Here is a 27,549-nt window from a genome sequence, read left to right on the forward strand (position 1 = left end):
TTCCCTAAGCTGAAAAGTTTGGGTGCTAATTTGTGACAAGGAAATATGTGAAAGTATAAATCTAAATCTTGCAGGCAAAGTAAATATATAGTAAGAGTAGCAAATTAATTACTTATATAATATGAAGGTTAAAAGACAAAAGCAGTGAAAAATAGCTATAAGTACAATAATTAGTTAAGTAGTATACAAAATAAAATGATGAAAAATGTGGCAATAAAACAAATTGGGGGAGGGCAGCAAAATGTAGTATTTTAAAATACGTGCAAATTTAAGTTGCTATCAACTTAGACTGTTTTATATACAGACTGTAATATGTAAGCCTCATGGTAACCACAAAGCAAAAACCTATAGTAGATACACAATAGATATTGAAAAAAAATCTAAACATAACACTAAAGAAAATAATCAAACCATAAGGGAATGGAGCAAGAGAAAGGAAGAGAGAAACTACAGAATAGCCAGAAGACAATTAAAATGGCAATAACTATATACCTATCAATAATTAATTTAAATATAAATGGGCTAAGCACTCCAATAAGACTCAGAATGGCTGAATTGATATAACAAAATAAAAAACTCATTTTTATGTTGCCTACAAGAGACTTATTTCAGGCATAAGGACCCACATAGACTAAAAAAGAAGGGAAAAAAAGATATTTCATGGAAATGAAAAACAAAAAAATTGGGGGTAGTTATATTAGACAAAATAGACTTTAAAACAAAGACTGCAATAAAAGAAAAAGAAGGGCATTATATAATGATGAAATGGTCAATCCAACAAAAGAATATAACATTTGTAAATACTTATGCACCCAACATAGGAGCACCCAAATATATAAAACAAATATTAGCAGATCTAAAGGGGGAAATTGATAGCAATACAATAATAGTAGGGGACTTTAATACTCTGCTTACATCAATGACCAAATAATCTAAATAGAAAATCAACAAGGAAATATGGGCCTTAAATTATACATTAGACCAGATAAATTTAATATACATAAACAGAATATTCTACCCCAAAGCAGCAGAATACACATTCTTCCAAGTGCACATGACATAGTCTCTAGTATAGATTATACGTTAGGCCACAAATACAGTCTCAATAGATTTAAGATGTTTGAAATCATATCAAGCATCTTTTCTGATCACAAGATATGGAACTAGAAATTAATTACATGAAGAAAACTGCAAAAATCACAATTATGTGAAGATTAAGCAATGACAAAATAAAAGGAGAAATCAAAAATGCATTGAGACAAATGAAAATGGAAATACAACATACCAAAATTTATGTATGAAATCAATCAGAGCAGTTCCAAAGGAGTTCATAGTGATACAGGCCTACCTCAAAACAACAACAACAAAAAAAACCCAAGAAAAATCTCAATCTGATGTTATATCTACATCTAAGGGGACTAGAAAAAGAAGAGCAAACAAAGCCCCATTAGTAGAAGGAAGGAAATAACAAAGATCAGAATGGAAATAAATGAAATAAAGACTAAAAAGACAATAGAAAAGATCAATAAAACTAAGTTTGTTCTTTGAAACAATAAACAAAATTGACAAACCTTTAACTAAAGTTACTAAGGAAAAAAGAGGGCTCAAATGAGTAAAATCAGAAATACAAGAGAAGTTAAATTGATATAACAAATGCAAAGGAGCATAATTGTGCTATGAATAATTATACACCAACAAATTGGACAACTAAGAAGAAATGGGTAAATACCTGGAAACATACCTTCCAAAAATGAATCATGAAAAAATAAAAATTCTGAATAGACAGATTACTGGCAAAAAGATTGAATTACTAATCAAAACCTCCCACAAAGAAAAGTCCAGTGTTAGATGGCTTTGCTGTTGAATTTTATGAAACATTCAAAGAAGATTTAATACCTGTTCTCAAACTCTTCCAAAATGTTGAGGAGGAAGGAATGCTTCCAAACTCATTTTATGAGGTGAGCATTATCCTGATACTAAAACCAGAGAAGGAAGGAAGGAAAGAAAGAGAGAAAGGGAGAAAGAAAGAAAGAAAGAGAAAGAAAGAAAAAGAAAGAAAGAAAGAAAGAAAGAAAGAAAGAAAGAAAGAAAGAAAGAAAGAAAGAAAGAAAGAAAGAAAGAAAGAGAAAGGAAGAAAGAAAAAGAAGGAAAGTATAGGTCAATATCCCTGATGAACAAAAATGCAAAAATTCTCAACAAAATATTAGCAAACTTGAGTTCAACAATACATTAAAAGGATTATACACCCTGATCAGGTGGAATTTATTGCAGGGATGAAAGAATGGTTCAACATCCACAAATTAATCAATGTGATACAGCACATTTAAAAAATGAAGCATAAAAATCCTATGATCATCTTAATAGATGCAAAAAAAAAGCATTTGACAAAATTCAACATTCATTTATGATAAAAATTCTTAACAAGTGGGTATAGAGTGAGCATATCTCAACATAGTGAAGGCCATATATGACAAGCCCATAGGAAACATCACACTTGTGATGAAAAAGTTAAAAGCTTTTTCTTTAAGAACAAAGGCAAGGCAAGGATGCCCACTCTAACCACTTTTATTAAGCATAGTATTGGAAGCCCTAGCCAGAGCAATTAGGCAAGAAGAAATAAAAAGCCTCTAAATTGACAAGTAAGAAGTCATACTGTCATTGTTTGTGAAAGACATGATTTTTTAGAAAACCCTAAGGGCTCCACCAAAAAAATGTTGAACTAACAAGCAAATTCAGTGAAGTTGCAAGATAAAAAATCAATATACAGAAATCTTTTGTATTTCTATACTATGCATGAACAACAAACTATCAAAAAGAGAACTTAAGAAAGTAGCCCCATTTACAATTGCATCAAAAAGACCAAAATACCTAGGAACTTATTTAACCAATGAAGTGAAAGACTGTAACTATAAGATACTGATGAAATTGAAAGTGATACCAGTGAATGGAAAGATTTTCTCTGCTAATGGATTGGAAGAATTAATATTGTTAAAATGTTCATACTACCCAAAACCATCTGCAAAGTCAGTGCCATCCCTATTAGTACCCCTGTGGCATTTTTCACAGAAATAGAACAAATAATCCCAAAATTTTGATAGAATCACAAAAGACTCTGAACAGCCAAATAAACCTAGAGACAAAGAACAAAACTGTAGGCATCATATGCTCTGATTTCAAACTACATTTCAAAGTTATAGTAATCAAAACAGTATGTTATTGTCATAAAAACAGACACATAGATCAATGGTGCATAATAGACAATAAATAAACCCATGTCTGTATGGTCCATTAATTTACAATGAAGGAGGCAAGAATATACATTGGTGAAAGAATAGCCTCTTCAATAAATGGTGTTGGGAAAACTGGAAAACTAAACGCAAAAGAATGAATCTAGACTACTATCTTACACCATGCACAAAAGTTTACTAAAAACGGATTAAAGACTTAAATGTAAGACCCAAAGTCATAAATATCCTAGAAGAAAACCTAGGTGATTAACTCCTTGACATTGGTCTTAGCTATTACTTTTTGGATCTGATTCCAAAAGCAAAATCAACAAAAGCACAATAAACAAGTGGGACTATATCAAACCAAAGAGCCTCTGCACAGCAAAGGAAACTACCAACAAAATGAAAAGGCAATTTAATGAATGAGAGAAAAATACTTGTAAATCATATATATGATAAGGTGTTCATATTTAAAATAAAGAACACATACAACTCAGAAGCAAAAACAAACAACTCTCCTCCCCCCAGTTTTTTATTAAATATGGACAGAAGACCTGAGTAGATAATTTTTTTTCTAAAAAAGGTACCTGGAAGGCCAGTATGCACATGAAAAAATTCTCAACCTTACTAATCATTGGAGAAATGCAAATCAAAACCACAGTGGGATATCATTTCACAAATGTTAGAATTATCAAAAGCAACAAATTACAAGTGTTCATAAGGATGTGGAGAAAAGGGAACCCTCATGTACATTGGATGGGAATGCAAATTGTTGCAGCCACTATGGAAAACAGTATGGAGCTTCCTCAAAAAATTATAGAACTACATATGATCCAAAAATTCCACTTCTGAGTCTCTATACAAAGAAAATGAAAATACTATTTGAAAAGATTTAAGCATTCCTGTGTTTATTGTAGCATTATTTATAATAGCTAAGATATGGAAATCACCTAAGTGGCCATCAGTGGATGAATGGTTAAAGCAATCATGGTATATATTCACAATGGAATATTCATAAAAAATAATGAAATCTTACCATTTACAACCACCTGGATGAACTTTGAGGGCATTATATTAACTGAAATAAGTCAGACAGAGAAAGACAAATACCTTATGATTTCAGTTATACCGGCATATTTTGGATATGCTGCAGGTTCTCTCTTAGACCACTGCAATAAAGCAAATATCACAATAAACCAACAGTTTTTTTAGTGCATATAAAATTTATGTTTACACTATAGTCTATAAAGCATGCACGATCATTATGTCTAAAAAAACCAATGTAATACCTTATTTAAAAAACACTTTATTGATGGCGATCCCTTGTGGCACAGCGAGTTAAGGATCTGGCATTGTCACTGCAGAGACTTGGGTCACTGCTATGGCTCTGGTGGGATCCCTGGCCCAGGAACTTTTGCATGCTATGGGCATGGCCAAAACAATATTTTATTGCTAAAAAAATTCCAACCATTATCTATCTGAGCCTTCAACTAATCACAATCTTTTTGTAATAGTAGCAATAGAAGGTCACTGAACACAGATCACCCTAACAAGTTTAATAATAATGAAAAAGCTTAAAATACTCTGAGAATAACCAAAATGTAAAATGGACATGAAGTAAGCAAATGTTGTTTGAAAAACAGCACCAATAGGAGTTCCCGTCATGGCTCAGTGGTTAATGAATCTGACTAACATCCATGAGGACTCAGATTCAATTCCTGGCTTCGCTCAGTGGGTTAAGGATCTGGTGTTGCCCTGAGCTGTGGTGTAGGTCACAGATGGGACTCGGATCCTGCATTGCTATGGCTGTGGTATAGGCTAGCAACTACAGCTCCAATTCAATCCCTAGTCTGGGAACCTCCATATGCTGTAGGTGCGGCCCTTAAAAAAAAAAAAAAAAAAAAAAAAAAAAAAAGCAAACTGAAAAATAGCACCAATAGACTTACCTGTCCAGGGTTCCCCTAAACTTTCAGTTTGTTAGAAAATGCATTATCTGGGAAGAGCGATAAAGTGATACGCAATAATACAAGTTATGCTTGAATATGGAGTCTAAAGTCAAAACAAATGAACAAGCAAAACAAAACGAAGCTGATAGATACAGAGAACAGATGGTGGTTATTACCAGAGGGGAGGGGGCTTCGCAAGGAGTGAAATGGGTAAAGGGGGTCAAATGGTACAAACTTTCAGTTATGAAAAAAGCCACGAGGATATAATGTACACCAGGGTAACTGCAGTCAATAATATAGTGCATATTCAAAAGCTGTCAAGAGGATAAAAGTTCTCATCATGCATATTAAAAAAATTAAAATTGTAACTTTTTATTGTGACTGGATAGTAACTAGACTTACTGTGGTGATCATTTCACAATATGTACAAATATCAAATCATGATGTTATACACCTAATATAATGTTATATGTCAGTTATACCTCAGCATATTAAAGGACTTGTAATAAAGATGTTTCCAATTAGCTAGCTTTTTATGATTTTTATTTTTTCAATTATATATATATATATATTCTTTTTCTCACATTATCCTCCATCATGTTCCATCAAAAGCCACTAGACATAGTTCCCTGTGCTATACAGCAGGATCTCATTACTTATCCACTCCAAATGCAATAGTTTGCATCTATTAACTCCAGACTCCCAGTCCATCCCACTTCCTCACCCCTTGGCAACCACATGTCTGTTCTGCAAGTCCATGATTTTCTTTTCTGTGGAAAGGTTCATTTGTGCCATATATTGGATTCCAGATATAAGTGGTATCATGTGATATTTGTCTTTCTCTTTCTGACTTAGTTCACTTAGTGTGAGAGTCTCTAGTTCCATCCTTTTGCTGCTAATGGCATTATTTTGTTCTTTTTATGGCTGGGTAGTATTCCATTGTTTATATATATACCACATCTTCTTAATCCATTCATCTGTCCATGGACATTTAGGTTGTTCCCATGTCTTTGCTATTGTGAATAGTGCTGCAGTGAACATAGGGGTGCATGTATCTTTTTCAAGGAAAGTTTTGTCCAGATATATGCCCAAGAGTGGGAATTCTGGGTCATATGGTAGTTCTATATTTGGTTTTCTGAGGTACCTCCATACTGTTTTCCATAGTGGTTGTACCAATTTATATTCCCACCAACAGTGCAGGAGGGTTCCCTTTTCTCCATACCCTCTCCAGCATTTGTTATTTGTTGATTTGTTGATGATGGCCATTCTGACAGGTGATACCTCATAGTAGTTTTGATTTGCATTTCTCTAATAATCAGTGTTGTTCAGCATTTTTTCATGTGCCTGTTGGCCATCTGTGTATCTTTGGAGAAATGTCTATTCAGGTCTTTTGCCCATTTTTTAATTGCGTTGTTGGCTTTTTTGCTGCTGGGTTCTGTAAGTTGTTTGTATATTTTAGAGATTAAGTCCTTATCAGTTGTATCATTTGAAACTATTTTCTCCCATTCTGTACTTTGTCTTTGTGCTTTTTTTTTTTTATGGCTTCCTTTGCTGTGCAAAAGCTTATCAGTTTGATTAAGTCCCATTGGTTTATTTTTGCTTTTATTTCTGTTGCCTTGGGAGACTGACCTAAGAAAACATTTGTGAGGTGGATGTCAGAGAATGTTTTGCCTATGTTCTCTTTTAAGAGTTTGATGGTGTCTTATCTTATGTTTGAGTCTTTAAGCCAAATTGAGTTTATTTTTGTGCATGGTGTGAGGGTGTGTTCCAATTTCATTGATTTACATGCGGCTGTCCAGTTTTCCCAGCACCACTTGCTGGAAAGACTGTGTTTTTCCTATTTTATATTTTGCCTACTTTGTCAAAGATTAATTGACTGTAGGTGTCTGGGTTTATTTTTGGGTTTTCTATTCTGTTACCTTGGTCTCCAACTAGCTTCTTGTAAGCTGCTTTCACCTCAATATTTTTTCATTGAAAGGAAGCTATATCCATACTGTAATGACTATACTAAAATGTTTAAGAAGACTTTTAATAAAGATGTTTCTTACTAAGGAAAAATAAGGAAGGAAACCCCGAGGAGATTTGCGTGAAAGAGATGGTAACCTCTTCAGGCAGGGAAGGCAGAGAGACTGAAGGCCATCAGGAGAATATTGCATTTTGAGGAAGACTGAGTGGCTTTCACTGGAGCCCTGACTGTTTATGGAAGGAGGAGAAAATATGAGAGTTAGACTGAATGGCAATCTTAGAAATAGAAGAATATTCCTTAGATAATAGATGACAAGAGACCATTGTTGAGTCAATGGAAATATCTGTAGAGAAGCAGTTGTTAAATAAGGGGCTTGTCCTGCCTCCCTGAGGTTATGAGTTGGGAAGTAAATCAAAATTTCAGCTGAAACTGCTGTCTTTATTTGTACTGAGTATCAAGAAATGTGCTTGAGGGAATTCCTCTTGTGGCTCAGTGGGTTATGAACCAGGCTAGTATCCTTGAGTATGTGGGTTTGATCCCTGGCCTTGTTCAGTGGGTTAAGTATCTGGTGTTGCTGTGAGCTGTGATGTAGGTTGCAGACGAGGCTCAGATCCAGCATTGCTATGGCTGTGGTGTAGTTCAGCAGCTGAAGCTCCAAGTCGACCTCTAGCCTGGGTACTTACATATGCCACAAGAGTGGCCCTAAAAAGCCAAAAAAAGAAAGAAAAAAAAAAAAGAAATGTGTTTGAGGACTTCACACTTGACATTACAATGGAGATAATTTATGGTATTTCATTTCCTTTATTCTCCCTGCATGTCCTGCCTCCCTGAGGTTATGAGTTGGGAAGTAAATCAAAATTTTCAGCTGAAACTGCTACCAAAGCACTCAGAAGTTCATATTGATTCTCATCATTATTTTTCCAGCTGAGCTTAACTCTTAAGCTTCTTTAACATTCAAGTCTTTGCTTTCTTCTCAGATGGGTGAGATCAGTTTCCTCCCTAAAGAGAAATATTTCCATTCAAATAGATTCAGTGAATCAGAATATAGAGTTGTTTTGGTTCTAGGGTTTGCAAAGGAAATGTAATACATTTATCCATCCCTGCCATATGAATGTATTTCTTGTCCTCAGAACAATGCATTTATCTTTAAAGCTTTGCTCTATTTAAATTGCAACAAAATACTATAATAACTATAAATCATAGTTATACTTAATAAGAAACATTAAATATTAAAACTGGAAAAGGGAACCCACTTCCTCTGCCTACATACAACTGTTTGTAAACCATCATTCAGCTTTATCCCTTATTCACAGCAGATTCAAGCAGGCAATAATAACTGCTGGTCTGCCATATAAATTCTTTTCCACCAGTGCTTCTCTTATTTATAAAGCAGTGAAGAAGAAAAACTGAATAAGTCAAAACTCCTGTGTATCAGGAAATCACATTGGCTCAATTAAAAATAGACCTAACAGGACCCCTTCTTACCACATTTCCACTGTTTCCAACTCAAGCCACTTGATCTGACATATAGATTACTGACATCCAAATGGCCTCCTAATTGCTCTTGATGCTCCACCCTTGTTGCCTGTAGTGGATTGAATAGTGTCCCCTGAAGATTCATGCCCACCGAGAATTCATTTGAAATACGATGTTATTTGGAATAAGGTCTTTGAGGATGTTATTAAGGATGTTATTAAGGTAAGGAGGGAGATGAAACACACTGCTGGAATTACGGTGGGTCCTAAATCCAATGAGAGTGTTCTTATAAGAGACAGAAAAGACACAGAAACACAGAGAAGAGGGAAACGTGAAGAGGGAGGTAGATATTGGAACAACGAATCTACAAGCTGAAGAGTGCCAAGGATTGCCAGCCATCGCCAGGAACTAGGAGAGCGTCATGGGATGGTTTCTCCAGCAGCGTTTCCAGAAGGAACTTACCTTGCACTCCTTCATTTTGAACTTATGATAAATTCTGTTGTTTTAAGCCACCCAGTTGGCAATAACCGATAATGGCTGCCTTAGGAAACTAATACCCTCCCTCACCTCATTTCCTTCTACTCATTTGCTCACTCTGCTTCAGCCATGCAGCCTCTTTGTTACTCCTAAAAACGATCAAAACATACTCCTGCCTCGAGCTTTTATACTTGCTATTCCCTCTCTTGAGTATAGTCTTTCCTTAGCTATGTGCTTGGCTTGCCCAGTCATTTCCATGGATGCTTTGCTCCAAGATTACTCCTTTCTTGAAGTCTTCTCTGATCATTTTATTTAAAATCACACATCTGCCTCCTCCCCCCACCCACTCCTTATCCTACTTCCCTGTTTTATTAGTCTCGCTAGCATGTATCACTCTTTGACAAACATTTTACTCCTTTATTTGCATCCTGTATGGCTCCTTTCCCTAGTCTGCAGGCGCCGTGTGGGTGGAGATCTTTACTGTTTCTGTCCCACCCATATCCCCAACACCTGTAGCAGTGTGTGTCACAGCATTACCCAGCCAGAGGGAAATAAGGGCTTAAACTAAAGATGGTTACTTTACTTCATATTTATTTTTTCTAATTAACTCATCCATCCATCAAATATTTATTTGAGTCTCTAAGCTCAATGCTTTGATGAATACTTTGATCCATAAAACTTGGTCCTTGCCCTCAGGGAACTTAAAACGTAAAAGGGTAAATAACAGATGCAAAAAAAAAAAAGTAAGGGAGGGTAGTGGAAAGTTTCTGAAATGAGAATACCATGGTTCATATACTGTGTCTGATGTTATTTTGAGCATTTAAAATATTTTAGTAACTTCCTAGTTTTATAGATGATGCTTTTTGAAGGGTCACAGTACAGACCAGTGAGTGACATGAAACATAAATTCCTTCCAAAAACACTAAATGCTAAAGAGGCCAGGAAGGGGGAGGTGATTTCAGGCAAAGGCATTCCAGGAAGGCCTCCTGGGGGAGATGGTGTTTGAGCAAAGCTGTGAAGGTGTGCATATTTTGATTGGTGGAGATTATCAGAATGTACTCCAAGGATAGCAAATAATACTATACTACACTGCATGTTGATACATTGATCTTGCAAATGTGTGAGGTCTCTGGCTTTAGTGGGAGAGAAGCCTGGAAGGTAAATGGTCAACGGAAATGTCCTCTAGATTATTTGATTCCTCTAATTCTGTTTGCTGGAGATAGAAACAGGTAGGAGGAGTCTCTGTCATTCAAATATATTTGAAAAACTTTGACTCAGTCATCCCCCATCAATCCCCATGCATCATTGCTTTCTTTTCCCTTGGCCCCATGCGTTTGAAGTACTAAAGCCCCATACTCAATCTAGGACTGCAACTAGAGTCGAGTCCTAGTAAAAACTGGCAAATTGGATGGATGAGAGATATTAATTGAGCATGTTTTTCATTCTTGATTTGCCTAAAGGGGAGCAGTATTGAGAAGGGAGATTTCAAAGTTATGTGGAAAGTAACATAATGTCTTTTCTATCAAAGGAAATCTTGGTTACTCCATTTTGCTCCGGTTTCAGCCCCCTGCAACCCCCTGCAACCCCTTTCCTCTTTACCTCTTTTCCCAGCAACAATTTTTTTTCAATTAGCCAACGGGGAAGAATGTGCGCCCTGACCTGACCAATGGGAAGGGGACAGGTACATCACCCACGTTAGGGATAAATAGGGGAGGGTCCTTTGTTTTGCGCACACGCTTTTTGGAGTGCCTGCGCCCTTCTGCAGAAGTAAAGAGCCTTGTCAAGATTTTTCCTTGTCCACATGTCTCACTTTCTGACTCTGATGACCTGAGCCAGAGTTATCTTAATTATCAACAGTTCTTACTCCCTAGTTGTGGCTTTTGTCACTTCTAATCAAGCCATCCCTCTTTGCACTTTCTCATTTGCACATTCCTTTTCAGGCAACCATGCCTTGTCTTGCATGTAGTAGGTATTCATGAAACAGTAATTAACCTTAATTTATGTTTAATTTGGCTGGTTTATTGATTCCTCTCTCTTCCTCTTAAGCCTCCTGTTGAAGTTAATTCCTTGATCCTGTGCTTACTTCCCTCATCAAAGTCACAGAACTGAGCACATACCAGGCACGCCCATTAAAGCTCATCAAACTGGACTCAGGTCTCCTGTAATAAATAGGATTTTGCTACTCCAACTCCTATCTATGTGGGTAAATGTCACATTGTTGCCAAAACTTGGCCTCTGTCCATTGGTGCTGAATGGAAACTCAGGAGACAAGAGTTTTGAGTGAAGGAGAAAAAGATAGCTTTTATTGCTTTGCCAGGCAAAAGAGGCCACAGCAGACTAATCCCTTAAAGACTGTGCCCTCCCCTTAGGAAGAATTGCAGGAGATTTATAGTAAAAAGGAGAAAAACATGTTTTCAGATAAGAATCAGGATTGGGGCAAACACGCAGGTTCTTCTTCCTTTACGGGAATCTTAATCATCAAAGCTGATGTCAGGAGATCTTGGCATGATCCATGATGGTGATCTTTTGGGTTATTGCCTAGAATAACGGTACTTGCAAAAGAGCATATTGATCAGAGATTAGGACAAACTAGGAAAGTTCATGAAAAGCGTCATGTGTTAATAATCTTTAACCCACAGGCAATTGTGTTCAGGGTGCTTAATCTTTAGCTTGTGGGTGATTGTGTTTAGGGTACAATCATGCCAGGGAGAAGGACAAGGAAGGACTCTAAGCTGTTCAGTTTTAAAGTATTCATTTCTAAAAGAAACAGAAGAAATATAACTTTTCTCTTAGGTGTATAAGATGCCTACATCATTATGTGTATCCCTTGAGAGGGAACCAGGCTGTATTGTTGTATTATTGTTGCTTGACTGTTTCTCTCTTGTCTTTGCATCTTCTCTTTTCCCTGATCAGCAACTGTCTGAACCTGTCCCTAGGAACTCAGGGAAGGCTATGGAGGCTGAATGAGGCCCATTTCTTAAAAACAAGAAATGGGGAACACAGAAAAAGCTTTTGTGCCCAGGAGCCCCGTAAGGCCCTGCTCAGTTACCACATCTCTGTCTCTGACCAGACATTTTCTTTCAATCCTATAGCTCCTGAAATATACTATTGTAAAAGAACGTTACATATCAAATGAGGAGATAGGGATTAAAGTTTTGGCTCTGCTCCCTGCTGAATGTGTGTGTTTAGAGCAAAACCTGCTATTTTTGCTCCACACTTTTCTCATCTGAAAAGTAGAGGTGATAGTAATCCTCTCCATTCATACCTCATATGGCAAATGAGCTAAGATGGATGAGTGTGTTTTGCAAGTGGATTTGCTCTCTTAGGTCACCTCTGTGGTAATGGAACACCTCCCCTTGGATATTTGCCATCATGTCCTCAACACTCAATGTCTCTACAAATTCTACTCCTCTTTGGAATTTTCCTTTGGCTATTAATGGCACTACCACTCTCTTAAGTTTAAGATTGACTGCTATTTTTTTAACTGTCCTTTTTTCTCTTTTTTTTTTTTTTTTTTAATTTACTTGCTCTTCAGATTTATTGATTCTTCCTTCAAAATGCATTTCAGAAGTTCCCATGGTAGCTCGGCGGAATCAAATGTGACTATTATCCATGAGGACACAGGTTCAATCCCTGGCCTCATTCAGTGGATTAAGGATCTGATCCGGCATTGCCATGAGCTGTGGAGTAAGTTTCAGATGCAGCTCAGATCTGGCATTGCTGTGGCTGTAACATAGGCTGGCGGCTACAGCTCTGTTTTGACCCCTAGCCTGGGAATTTCCATATGCTGTGGGTGTGGCCCTAAAAAAAAAAAAATGCATTTCAAACTTGTCCATTCCAGGGTAGAAGTTTGTCCTTAACTCCTACCTTTGTTTTCTAACTCATATCTACTATTTGTGGTACCTCACAGCCCCAAGCCACTTCAAACATCACCAACCAGATTTAGTTTCAAAATACACTTCTGGATCATCTTACTTTCCAAACAGAAATCCTTCAGCTGTGCTCCACTGCACTTCTTTTATTCAGTCATTTATTCTTTTCATTAACTAACATCTTTGAAATGCCTATTTCGTGCCCAGGCTATGTGTAAGGTACTAAAGATGAATAAGAAAAGACCCACAACTTTAGGAAGACTCTTGAATTCTCATTAGAATAAAGACATTTAAATTCTGCATATATCTTGCCCCTCCGATCTCAATTTCCTTTCCCTTCCAGCACAGTGCTAACCCTCTACCCCACTCCAGGCAATCTAGATTCTTCACTTTTCCATGACTAAAACATTACATTCAGTTTGATTTCAAGATCCTGTTCATGCTGCTCACCAGCCCAGAATGCCCTTCATTTTTAAAGCAAACATGAATTGATCAAGGCATTTTTGTGCCAGGCAAAATTCTTTCTGCATATTCTTGTGGGTCTAATTTAAAATATATTTTGACCCACTTGAGCTCAAGTGGAAAATCCTAATGGCTTCATCTGTGCCTTATGGGGATACTGGATGCTGAATTATTCACTACCTTATGATTTTGCTTACTTATATGCTTGTCTTGCTTATAGGCAATGAGATTATAAACTCAAGAAGCCTAGGGTCTTGTTAACTTCCTACATTTCCTTCTCTCTCCCCCTCTCTTTGGCCACTCCCACCTTACAATGAGCTGCCTACAGAACATTTTGCAGATTTTTTTTTAATATAATGAAGTACTGAAGGATGCGATACTAGCCATACTCCATTGCTCACTGCGGTAAGACAACTTACTAATGTTTGTTCTCTGAAAGGTTAGTTGTGTGAGAAAATAGACACCCACACATACACACAAGACTTTCATATTCAAATATGTTTGAGAAGTAATGGATTGAATACAATTAAACTAGTTTATTTACAGCAGGGCTCCTCAAATCCTTTTACAGCTAATGAACATTGACTTCTTTCAGTGGGAACTGTAGTTTCTCAAACTTATTTAACTACAAAACACAAATGTTTTTGTTGTGGCATGTTTTTAGTATTAGTACCCAACCACCATATCTCTAAAACTGCCAGTTTTAGGCTCAATAAACCTAAGATTACCGGAGTTCAGTTCCGTATTTGTAATAAGCCTTGCGTAAAGTAACACAGGGCTTTATTCCATTTCATTATTGGTTCTTTGTCATGGTAACTCCTCTAGAAATTATCAAAAGCAGCAAATTAAAGAAACAAATATAAGTTATAGATAAAATTATAAATGGGGTTGTTATTGGAGAGTAAAAAGGCGGTGACTCTATCCATTCAGCTGATAGAACTTGCTTAGCAGGTAGAGTAAAAGCCAGCAGGCATTTGCAAAGAGCACCAGATTAGGAATCAGGCAGCTGGGTTCCATTCTTGGCTTTGCCTTCAACAGCCCTATGATTTGAGCAGGTAATTTAATGTGTCCAGTTGTCAGGTTTTTTTCTATTTACAAAATGAAGTGGTTAGATTAAGTGCTAAAATAGATCTCAGATCTCAGTGCATGTATTGAAGTTCTTTACATTGTGTTTGTGTCTTACCTTTAGTACAAAATCCAAAATGCAGGTCCTCAAGACATAGACGTAGTATATGAAATGCTAGAAATCTCTGCTAAGGGATGTGCAGGTGACTGGCTTAGGCTTCACATCCCCCCTGGTAGTTTGTGTGCCTGCTCCCTGGAGATAATAAACTCAGCCTGTTCCTTTTGAAATGTCATTTCAGTTACTCATTCTGAAGTGAAAAAGTAATGCCTGCCTAGGGAATTTTTTTATGTGAATCAAGCAGCTAAATCATCACTAATGCATCGTAATGCAACTTTCCTAATAGCTTCTTTAGAAGGTTGCTACTGGTTCACTTTTGGCACTTCCTTGAATTGTGCCAAATGACAAGTATGTAGGCATTTGGCCACAGCTAGCAAGTAACTTTTGAAGACTATCCAGTTCACTTAAGTGGTGAATGAAGACAAATTTGGACTCTAGACTCAAACAGAGAAGGTGGGAAAACTAGTCTATCATGAAGGTTTTTTCCTGTCCTGAAACTCAAAGCTTTTCTTTTCTTTTTTCCTAGACTTTTAACATATTGTTTAAAGGAAATGAAACCCTAAACTACTTGCTCCATTTCCTCTCTGAAATGTTTGCTCTAACACTCCCCAAGCAGGTTTTCACATGGGTAAATAATCTAGAAGGGCAAATAACTCCACACACAACCAGGGTTTACCCAGTGGCTCACACTGATGTATGATAGGCAGTAATTGATTTTCCAGAAGTCACCCAGCTGTTCTAACTAAATGGTTAAAGGTCATAGTATAGTTCTCTGTTGAGATAAATGGTTGTGAGAGCATTTGATTATGATAGCTATTTAACTCCCTATATTTTCAAGAGAACCAACAGTAGAAGATGGTGACTGATTAATGGTCTTTCTTTAAAACAAGATACAACTAAAAATAGTGTAGGTAGGAACTCTTTATATCAAGGTATTCACAAACAGAATCAGGCAGTCCTTTTACTTTTGTGTTTTAGACAATAAACCCGAATAATATGAACTCAGTAAATGTTATCTTCCATTTTTATCTTATTTAATGTACAGTCATTTCACGCCATCTGGTCAGTCCTTCATCCAGCTGAAGTCAGACTTTGGTTCTTTTGCCTTTTCCCACAACTCACCAAAGAGAACAGAAAATAACCATAAGTGCCACCCTCTGCATATAGAATGTTGCTATTATTGTATGAGCTTTATCTATTGTGTGGACGTAGCAAGCTCAGTCTATCTTCAGTAAAGTAATTAGATTTTAAGGGAACATTTTGCTCCATAAAATTAACCTAGAATCATTTCAAGGAATTTCTATGCTGAGGGAGTTAGTGAGAAGATTAAATTGTGATCAGAGATATAATGATAAATGAGATGATCCTTTCTTTCAAGTATCCCAGGCAATAGAGATATGGAGAAGAAAGACAGGTAAACAATAATGCCCAGTAGGAGCCATTGCAGAGTAAAGATAAGAAACGTGTATAGGGACTGGATGTCTACCCTGGAGAAGGTGAAACTTGAGGTCACATTGAGAATGAGTAGAAACTCAGCTGGTTGAAGAAGTCTTTATAACAGCAAATCCAAAGAAAAGAAAGGGTAAGAGAATGAAGCATGTTAGAGGAATGGGAAAATATTCCCTATGGATAAAGCATGTAGAGCTGCAATGCTGGAATAATAGGCACTGGTCATATAGGAAGAGCCTTGAATGGCAAGCAATCTTTAATTAGAAAAAAAAAATGGGAGTTCCCGTCGTGGCGCAGTGGTTAACGAATCCGACTAGGAACCATGAGGTTGCGGGTTCGGTCCCTGCCCTTGCTCAGTGGGTTAACGATCCGGCGTTGCCACGAGCTGTGGTGTAGGTTGCAGACGCGGCTCGGATCCCGCGTTGCTGTGGCTCTGGCGTAGGCCGGTGGCTACAGCTCCGATTCAGCCCTTAGCCTGGGAACCCCCATATGCCGCGGGAGCGGCCCAAGAAATAGCAACAACAACAACAACAACAACAACAGACAAAAAGACAAAAGACAAAAAAAAAAAAAAAAGAAAGAAAAAAAAATGATGGGCTGAATCCAACAAAGAGTCATTGAGAACTTTAAATTCTCTTTCCTACACTCAAAGTATATACCTATGTTTTCATATATACTAAAACCTTTCTATATTTGATTTCACCTTTGCTTCTTGTCACCTCTGTTCTCATCACCAAAGTACCCACTTGGGATAATCAACATTAACAATCTAATCTAATCTTCATGCTTTCTCACAGTTCATATAATCAATCATATACCAATATGTAAAACTACACAGGAATCGATGGAGTTATCATTGTTTAATAAGAATTTACTCATATTCGAAATACTGCATCTTAGTTATCTCATTGAATGCCTCTTTGAAACAATTCCAAATTAACTTATATTTTCAAGGCTTCACAAAATGTGAATGTATCATAGTTTCCATTTTTACTTAATAATTCACCTGTTCATCTACTGATATGGTTTTTATTTGTCTTCAGTTTATATGTACACATAGCATATATATTCTTACCAACTGGTGTTTATATTTCTAGGGGAAGTGTTTGATTTTAATTAATTGCCAGATTCTATTCTCTGGAGGCTATAACAAAACACATTTTAGCCAGCAGTATAGGACACCTTTTTTTTTTTTTTTTTTGTCTTTTTAGGCACATGGAGGTTCAAATCTGTGCTGTAACTGCCAGTCTACACCACAAACACAGCAATGAGGAATCCCAGCTGCATCTGCAACCTACACCATAGCTCCCCGCAACTCTAGATCCTTAACCCACTGAGCGAGTCCAGGGATTGAACCTGAGTCCTCATGGATGCTAGTCAGATTCATTTCCCCTGAGCCACGATGGGAACTCCTAGAATACCTTTTATTACACAATTTTCTCAGCACTGGATGATATAGTTCCTTTTTGTATTGGATGGTCCATTGTGTTTCAGATGCCATCTCATTATTACATTAGAGCACTTTTTCCTATATTTCTTCACCATTGGGATTTGATCTTTAAGGAATAGATTTGTATTCTTTGCTCAACTTTGTTTTTATTTTCTTGTTAACTTATGAGAGTTCTCTGTCTATGCTCTGCAATAGTAACATTTATTCAAAATCTGTTGTTTCTCTAGTGTGTTTTAATAATAGTATATTTTGCCATACAAAAGGCTTAACTTTTATATGATATGTTTTCATTTCTTTCTTTCTTCCTTTTTTTTTTTTTTTTTTTGCCTTTTCTAGGGCCACACCAGCAGCATATGGAGGTTCCCAGGCCAGGGGTCTAATCAGAGCTGTAGCTGCCGGCCTGCACCAGAGCCACAGCAACTTGGGATCCAAGCCACGTCTGCGACCTACACCACAGCTCATGGCAATGCCCCATCCTTAACCCACTGAGCGAGGCCAGGGATCGTACCTGCAACCTCATGGTTCCTAGTTGGATTTGTTAACCACTGAGCCACAACGGGAACTCCTATTTTTCATTTCTAACATTGGGGTTTCTGGTTATGGTTAAGGTGGTCTTTCTCCTACATTGCACATGTACTGAGATATTCTGTCACTATTTTGTGGTTTTATTAAGTACAATTAAATCATTAATTCATGTGGCATTTATTTTTGTATATAATGTATGTCAGGGGTGCAATTTCTTTTCCTTCTAATTACATAGCTGACTATTAAGTAAACTACCATTTCCTCCACTGCTTTGAAATACAAGCTTTATCATATACTAAATTCTTCTATATTCCAGGATCTGTTTCTAGATTCTCAATTTGGTTTCATTGATCTGTGTTTCCATACCAATATTATATGTTTTAATAGCAGCCGTATGGTACTTTCTACTATCTGTAGAAAGGTCAAGACTTATTCCTTCCTATTTCAAAGTGTTCTCTTGTTCTTATTATTCCATATAAATGTTAGCATCATTTGATCTAATTTAAAAAATCTTACTCGTGCTCTAATTAGAATTGAATTAAATTTATATATTAATTTTGGGAGCAAAGACATTAGAGTTTTCCTCATTTAGGTTCTCTCCCTTTCTTGTTAAACTGAAGAATCTTCAGCAGTGGCTAGGCATGACCAGAGTGTATTTTAGAAGTTCACTACAACGTTAGAGTGGAGGAAGGATTAGTCTGTAGTGAGACTGGCTGAGGAAGACCTCCGTGTGGATGTTGTCACCATCCAAAAAATGCTGAGTCTGGGTGAAAGCAGTGACAGTCAGGCGGGCCAAGAGGGCACTGAAAAGAGAGTTATGTGGATAAATATCAACATTAATTTTTAATGAAACCAATTCAGAAGTTGAAGGAGACATAGGAATCTGGATTCATGTGTGAAGTGAGAGATCTGGGTTAAAAGTAGAAAGAGGGTGACGGTTATAGTTAAGGTGTGTGTGTGTGTGTGTGTGTGTGTAGAGGGTAAGACTGCCCCAAAACAACATGCAAAATAGGAAGACAAAAGTTCATTAAAGGAATCTTTAAAGCATCACATTTGATTCATGCTTGGCAAGTGACAAAGGATATTTCAACTTGTAAAGAAGCCAGGCAGAAGACAAAACTTCACTCAGTTTCCCTAAAAATAGTTAGAAGGATGGACTAAAACCCAAGCAGCCTTGGGCACTGTGATCTGTAGACTGCTGGCAAGAATAAATATTTCTTTTATTTGTGATTTTGGGCAAGTCTAGTCACTAATTTAGTTGATGAAGAGAAAAATGTATCATCCATATTACTTGATGGAATAGACTTTCCCCTTTGCGTGCATTCATTAACACACATGCAAACCTACACCAACACACTGGTTTATTTCAAAGCTCGTTTTCGATTTCTTCATGTTGCTTTTGTTTTTTGATGAGCTGCCATGTTTATTTCTAATGATGAGTTTCTTGAGAGAATGTGTCTCTTCACCTCCAGTGATAATATTATCAGTATAGTCACATAGAGGTCCTGGATGGGGACTGCTTTGTTAAATGACATTTGGCAGCTGGCTGATGAGGTTTAGCCAATTGCCATGCCAGATATTTAGTAACATAATGTATCATGGGTTGGGTGCCAATGGTTCTTGGACCATTTCCTCTCTGTGCTTACGTGCTGTGGACCCAGGGGGTGACTAACAAAGTGGCACGCTTTATTCATCTGTGAATAACAGCATGTGCAAATGAAGCCTGGGAATTAGGGCTCTCCTTCCTTTGCAAGAGAAAAGGGAATGTTTTGGTGGCTTATCCTTAATTCTGCATTGGCCTTTAGGCTTATCCTTATTGATTGTTCTCACATTTCCATGCAGCAATTTGAATCAAAATGTGAGACCTTTCATTTTAAAAGTTGTATACATCCAAACTTCAAATAGACATAGAGTGTGAGAATACGAGAGGGTTTATATTAAACTAGTCACGTGGAATTAGGACAGTTAAAATCTTTAAACCTAGTTCTCCTTTATTAATTACTGCAAAGTAATACTTAAAGTATTATATATTACACTCAATTTGTTGCATATTTAGTGAGCCATACTTCGTAGCAATCACTCATTTAACAAGCTTTTATTAAGGATAGACTATGCATAATCATCAGGCTGGATGTTGTCCCATCTCGTATTATTTATTACATTTGATTCTTACTTCTTTCATTCTTTCATTTGTTTGCTCATTGCTTCATATGACTTACCTTTGCTTTCTGGAAAAATAATACAAGTTTTTGGAGTTCCCGTCGTGGCGCAGTGGTTAACAAACCCGAGTAGAAACCATGAGGTTGCAGGTTCGATCCCTGCCCTTGCTCAGTGGGTTAACGATCCGGCGTTGCCATGAGCTGTGTTGTAGGTCGTAGACGCAGCTCGGACCCCGCGTTGCTGTGGCTCTGGCATAGGCTGGCACCTACAGCTCCAATTAGACCCCTACCCTGGGAACCTCCATATGCCGCGGGAGCGGCCCAAGAAATGGCAAAAAGACAAAAAAAAAAATACAAATTTCTTCCACAACTTAATTCCATGTTTGTTTCATATATTTAGTACTTGATTTTTTAATGATTTTTATTTTTTCCATTATAGTCAGTTACAGTGTTCTGTCAATTTTCTACTGTACAGCAAAGTGACCCAGCCACACATACTACATAATACATGTGTATTATCCTCCATCACATTCCATCACAAGTGACTAGATACAATTTTCTGTACTATAAGCAGGATCTTACTGCTTATCCACTCCAAATGCAATAGTTTGCATCTATTAACCCCAGAATCCCAGTCCATCCCACTTCCTCTCCCCACCTCTCCCACCCCCTTGGCAACCACAAGTCTATTCTCCAAGTCCATGCTTTTCTTTTCTGTGGAAAGTTTCACTTATGCCATATATTAGGTTCCAGATATACATGATATATATGGTATTTGGCTTTCTCTTTCTGACTTAGTTCACTTAGTATGAGAGTCTCTAGTTCCATCCATGTTGCTGCTAATGGCATTATTTTGTTCTTTTTATGGCTGAGTAGTATTCCGTTGTGTATATATACCACATCTTCTTAATCCATTCATCTGTTGATGGACATTTAGGTCATTTCCATGTCTTGGCTATTGAGAAGAGTGCTGCAGTGAACATAGGGGTGCATGTATCTCTTTTAAGAAAAGTTTTGTCTGGATATATGCCTAAGAGTGGGATTGCTGGGTCATATGGTAATTCTGTGTATAGATTTCTAAGGTACTTCCATACTGTTTTCCATAGTGGTTGTACCAATTTACATTACCACCAACACTGTAGGAGAGTTCCCTTTCTCCACACCCTCTCCAGCATTTGTTGGACTTGTTAATGATGGCCATTCTGACAGACATGAGATGGTACCTCATAGTAGTTTTGATTTGCATTTCCCTAATAATCAGTGTTGTTCAGCATTTTTTCATGTGCTTGTTAGCCATTTGTATATCTTCTTTAGAGAAATGTCTATTCAGGCCTCTTGCCCATTTTTCAATTGGGTTGTTGGGGTTTTTTTGCTATTGATTTTAGAGGTTAAGCCCTTATCAGTTGCATCATTTGAAACTGTTTTCTCCCATTCTGTACTTTGTCTTTTTTTATGGTTTCCTTTGCTGTGCAAAAGCTTATCAGTTTGATTAAGTCCCATTGGTTTATTTTTGCTTTTATTTCTGTTGCCTTGGGAGACTGACCTAAGAAAACATTTGTAAGGTGAATGTCAGAGAATGTGTTGCTTATGTTCTCTTCTAAGAGTTTGATGGTGTTTTATCTTATGTTTGAGTCTTTAAGCCAATTTGAGTTTATTTTTGTTCATGGTGTGAGGGTGTGTTCCAATTTCATTGATTTACATGCAGTTGTCCAGTTTTCCCAGCATCACTTGCTGAAAAGACTATGTTCTCATTTTATATTCTTGCCTACTTTGTCGAAGATTAATTGACTGTAGGTGTCTGGGTTTATTTCTGGGTTCTCTATTCTTTTCCATTGGTCTGTACGTATGTTTTGGTACCAGTACCACACTGTCTTGATGACTGTGGCTTTGTAATATTGCTTGAAGTCTGGAAGAGTTATGCCTCCTGCTTGGTTTTTGTTCCTCGGGATTGCTTTGGCAATTCTTTGCCTTTTATGCTTCTGTTATACTTGATTATTTATATGCAATTTCAAATCCAGTATATTTTCAGATTTTAAAAAAGTGGGTAGGCCAGTTTTCATGCTTGTATGTCCTTTTTCTTCACCAATCATTTTTGGTTCATTTAGCAAAGATCATCTCATTTTTTGTCCTGAATTTAATTGAATTGAGCAGTCACTGGCTTTGAAATTTAATTTTCTAAAACACACAAGAAAATGGATGTTTTTATGATTCATGCAAACAGTTAGAGGGATCAATATTTTCCTATTCCTAAGGCCATGATTCAATGTAGTGATGTTCATTTTCTTTAAGGATGTTCCTGGGTACACTTTCTAAACAAAAACTCAGCGCCCATGGCATGCTGCTTTGGAAGCTGTCTGAAGAGGCATAGAAGGTGACTACACCAAGGTAGAGAGGACTTTGGCCTTATTCTCCCCAAGGGAAACAACCCGTGGAAGCTTTACAGTGGAAAGGGAAGGGGGCGTTGCCATGGTGGTGGCTCCAGTTCCATTCTGTACAAGTGCAGCTCAGTATCATGGCCTCTTCTCTGTCACTGTGGCTACTATTTATTATTCCTTTCCATCAGGCTACTCAGGTCAAATTGACCTTATCTTCTAAGCACTTAACTCTTCCAGGCACTGTCAGAAAGTATAAATTAATTTAACTTATGAATATTAGGAAATCTACTTTCTATTTTTTCCCTAACATATCATTACCTTCAAATGGTAGCCAGAGACGTCTTTAAAGAAACTGGGTATGAATGAATAGCTAAAACACCCATAAATTATCTCTGCCAGTTATACTCTCAACCAACACTCTACTCCCCCACCCTAAAAAAACTGAATGTTATTAGAAAAAAAAATAATAGATTATCATTTAGAAATAATTATGACCTTGGAAGGCTGAGTTTCATGCTTGGAAAATTTTCCTGAAGAGGTTACTGTATTAGTAGATAACTTATGTTGAACATCTATTCTATGTGACCAGCTCAGAGCTAAGCACTTTTTAATGTATCATTTCATGAATCCTTCTAACATCTCCAGAAGGAAAGTACCATTATTATTTAATTTTACAGACAAGGAAACAAGAGACCCAGAGAGGCGAGTTGGGTTACTTAACTAAGACTTTGTGGATTTTAAGACATGGAACCAAAATTAAATGTAGGAATTTTCACAGACTTCTAAGTCCTAAGAGAACTTAACTCCTCTGCTGGTCTCACCCTCAGTATAATTAAGTTACTGATTAATCACTACTTGCTATATTCCAGAGAGATGGCAAAGCCTTTCATAACTCTGATGCATTCATTTCTTTACAACTTAGAGAAGTTAAAACTATTCATTTACATTTTCATCTCCATTTTACAATGAAGAAACATTGGTTAGTAATTGTTTAAGATCCTAAAATAGCATTTTCTTCTTGCTATTCTTTATCACTGAATCCTGCTTTATTATTTTTTCAAAGAATTTACTTGCCTCTGACAATTTTGTGTTTACTTGCATATTGTCAGTCTCCCCTCACTCCATCAAAGACTCCCTGTGTTTAGCTCACTGTCACATCCCCAGAGCCTAGATCTGTGCCTAAGAAACACTATGTGCATAACAAATATCTGCTCAGAGGTTGAATCAATGAATACAAAAGGGCCGTATGTGCTTTGGGGGCTGTCAGTCACTTCTCTTGCATCCTGGGAGGAACTTGGCTTCTGTCCTTTCCACTGCTGCTACAGAGGGCCTGGTCCTGAAGTGGGCATTCAGCTTTTCACCCTGGCTCAACTTGGGGGGGGGGTGTCTGCCCTTCTTCTTTTGCATGGCTCCCCACCTAGAGGATGCCCTGATCACAGTGTCAACATGAAACATCTTTGAAATGGTATAAAGCCCTGAAATGATGTCTGGCATATCCTCAAGCTTCTATTAGCTAAATGATGGAATGTAGCAGTTGCCCTTTAGACCTTTTTCTTGAGTCTGGAACTGATGCCAAATTGACAATATTCCATCCTGATATTATACTTCCAGAGAACAGGCTGAATTTCTTGGCCTCATTTTTGTCCTCTTGACATCAAATTGTCAAGAAAAAAGTATAGAGGAATTTGTTCCCTCCCCCCACCCCAAACCTGGTGCCCTAGGCAATAATGTGGTCCTTTCAGCATTCAGAAACTGTTCCCATCTTTTTCAATAGCCAAGTTTTGTATCCTAGCCTTTAGGATGACCCTAATTTATGTGGACCACATGGAGTCTGACCCTAGAATAATTGTTCTAGTGAATTGAATATAATAATTCCTTGAAATCTAACCCTTGTCTATTTCATCATCATCTCCTACCACCCTCTGATAGAACTACTCGTAATGTCCCCCATGTCAACCAGGCTGCCTTCACTCACATCTTTTGTTCATACCGTGTCCTCTTATTTAATGCCTGAATATTACCCCCCTCTTTGTGACCTAGCCAATTTCTAGCCTTCCCCAATTTTCTCCCCAATGCCCCCAACACCCCTATGAGATAAGCCTTGGTGCCATCAGTCACTATCATATACATATTGTGCATTTAGGGGTCTTGCAGCATGCCAGATTCTGAGAAGCACAGGGATGCTCCAAGGCAACCATAGGAAAATGCTAAGACCCTTTGGCATTTCCACAAATGATTGCTCATGAAAAAGATATGGGGTAACTATGATCATAGCTTTTAAGCATGTTACTCCAAGATTTATGTGCTGCTTAATGAGAAAATAGGTCATATGTGACATAAAGAGCAGAACATGTAGTATTTTCATATCCCTTGGTATAAATCCCGTTTGTTTGCAAATTGAATTTCCTTGACTTCACTGTTTTTAGAAAACAGAGGAAACTGACACATCCATGTTTCCAAAGAGAAAAGAAAGTTGCCTGTAATCTCAGCTATGAGCTAGAGCACCACCCCGCCTAGGAATGGTTTCTTTCTTAGACAGGCAAGGCCTGACTGCAGGCAGAGTCTTGCACTTACTACTCCTCACACTCCTTTGTATCCCACCCCAAAATCAAGTAAATTGATTCATCTCTGAGGCCTCAGTCATTCATAAAATCAGGCTCCTCACCTTCAGAGAACAGGAGCAGCCAGTTGTACATGAGTAATGCTGTGCCCTGCTCTTTGTGGGCAGCAAGGACCAGGTAAGCTCAAGTGTCTGTTCTCTATTCCTTGGTTTCCTAAAACCTCCACCTTTTGTGGCTGAGTGACTCACAGCAAGGACAACCTGGAAGAGAGGTGTCATCACTCTTTTGGAGGCAATTGAAAATCTAGCAGTGAACAAAAATGACTTCCTTATCTTCCTGGAGGATGGATTCTAGAAGGTGTTGCCATAGTGGCCTGTGCAGATTTCTTGGTGGGCCCCTTCAGCATTGTTCTACAATTGCCAGTTTATGGGCTTGTCTCTTGGAATGTGAAAATCTTTGGAGTCTTTTCATCTTTGTGTCCACAGTGCCTAGAATAGCTCTGGCTCCAAATCAGTCACAGGAGGAATATTTGGGGAATGAATGAATCTGATCACAATAACATAATCATATATAAAAATAGGGTGCTTAGAAACACTCTTTATTCATGCATATTTTGGGATAAGTGAGATAAGTTCTTAAATTTACAATAACTTTTATAAGGTCAAATGATCATTACAGCTTTGAAGAATATTCTTTGAAGAATAACAGCTCTGGCCTGTTAAAGTAGTTGAAAAGGATAAATAGTGAATGGTGGGAAAGGAGAATAGAGAGACCATTTAAAACACAGAACTGCTAGGGAGTTCCCATTGTGGCTCAGTAGGTTAAGAACCTGACGAGTATCCATGAGGATAATGGTTTGATTCCTGGTCTCACTCAGTGGGTTAAGGATCCCATATTGCTGCAAGCTGCAGTGTAGTTCGCAGATGCAGCATGGATCTGGTGTTGCTGTTGCTGTGGCATAGGCCAGCATCTGCAACTCCAATTTGACCCCCAGCCTGGGAACTTCCGTATGCTTAAAAAAAAAAAAGAAAGAAAGAAAGAAAGGAATAAAGGAAAAGAAAAGAAAAGATAGAACTGCCAGACTTACAGATCAGTTGAGGATAGAGATGGGGCAGGTGGTGAATGGGAAAATGTTACTAAAATACATTGATGTCAAAACATTTTTACAGAATTGAAAACAAGGGCAGTATTTCTGCAGCCCAGCATGCCTGCATGTTCTGTGTTCTACTTGCCCTTAAATTTGGTGGAAAGTTCTCCAATAAAAACTGGAAGAATTTAGGAGAAATTTAGTAAGCAGCATGGAGATAACATACCTTTTGCTTAGGTATTTAGTTTGTGTGCTCAAGAAGTGTATTATCTGTGTTCTTGACTGTAGTTCTTTAGGGTGATATATTTAACAGTAGATATTAACTTTAGTTTGTTTGCTATTCGTCTTAATTTTCCATTTTACCTCCTTAAAAATAGATTTAAATTGCAAACTTTATTTCCTTATTTCCTTTATGATATAATCAAAACCAAGGTTCCTCACAAATTTGATTAGGAATTGACTATTTGGTTTTTAAGTATTTTTTTGGATATAATGAGTGCCATTTTCTCTCTCTCAGCCTAGTTCTCATTTTCACTTACTGTTCTGGTAAAAACATAAATAACAAGATGAGGATAACTAACTACAGGAGTCAGTGTACAAATGAAGAAGCCTCCTCCCCTGCCAATTGGCTATAACAATTTACAACTTTTCAGAATTATAAATTTATGTGCAGGGTTTCTCTCAGAAATCTTCTGCCTAATGTTGGAGGGCCTGGCAGGTTACCTCTGGCCAGCAAGCCATATGCTCTTTCTCTGAATACCTCACAAATGCCATAATTGCTATTCCTTTCTCTGGGTACTTCTAGAATTTGCATTTGAGCATTCTGCCATCACCCCCACTGAACAGAATTAATCCAGAGTCATCATTTTTTTTTTCTCCAAAATGGCTACTTAGCATGACCACCAGTTTCCTCTGCTCAAAATCCTCCTGTATTTTCCCATTTCCTACAGCATCTGAAAGTAACCGTGTTTTTTTTTCTCTTTTTTTCTTCTTTTTTTTTTATCTTTTGTCTTTTTAGGGCCACACCTGTGACACATGGAGGTTCCCAGGCTAGGAGTCTAATCAGAGCTGACTCTGCCAGCCTCCACCAAAGCCACAGCAACGCGGGATCCATGCCGTGTCTGCGACTTATGCCACAGCTCACAGCAACGCCAGATCCTTAACCCACTGAGCGAGGCCAGGGATCGAACCCATAACCTCATGGTTCCTAGTAGGATTTGTTTCTGCTGCGCCACAATGGGGACTCCAGAATGTAACTCCTAAACTCAGAGAGCATGGCATGGATGAAAGCAACTGCCTGCAACATTTGGACAAATTAATTAACTTCTATGAAC

The 27,549-nt window shown here is 37.6% G+C and overlaps 1 protein-coding gene across 2 annotated transcripts in view; it reads left to right on the top strand.

Annotated features, from left to right (window-relative positions):
• The window catches only part of RAB27B (RAB27B, member RAS oncogene family), a 177,196-nt gene that overhangs the window by 36,445 nt on the left and 113,202 nt on the right, over positions 1-27,549 (top strand). The window lies entirely within an intron of this gene.

This window comes from Sus scrofa, chromosome 1 (genome assembly GCF_054392235.1).
Source record: "Sus scrofa isolate SSC_HxYL_T2T_F1_AM1 chromosome 1, Sscrofa_HxYL_maternal_Yorkshire_Landrace_v2.0, whole genome shotgun sequence".
Classification (NCBI taxonomy): Eukaryota; Metazoa; Chordata; class Mammalia; order Artiodactyla; family Suidae; genus Sus; species Sus scrofa.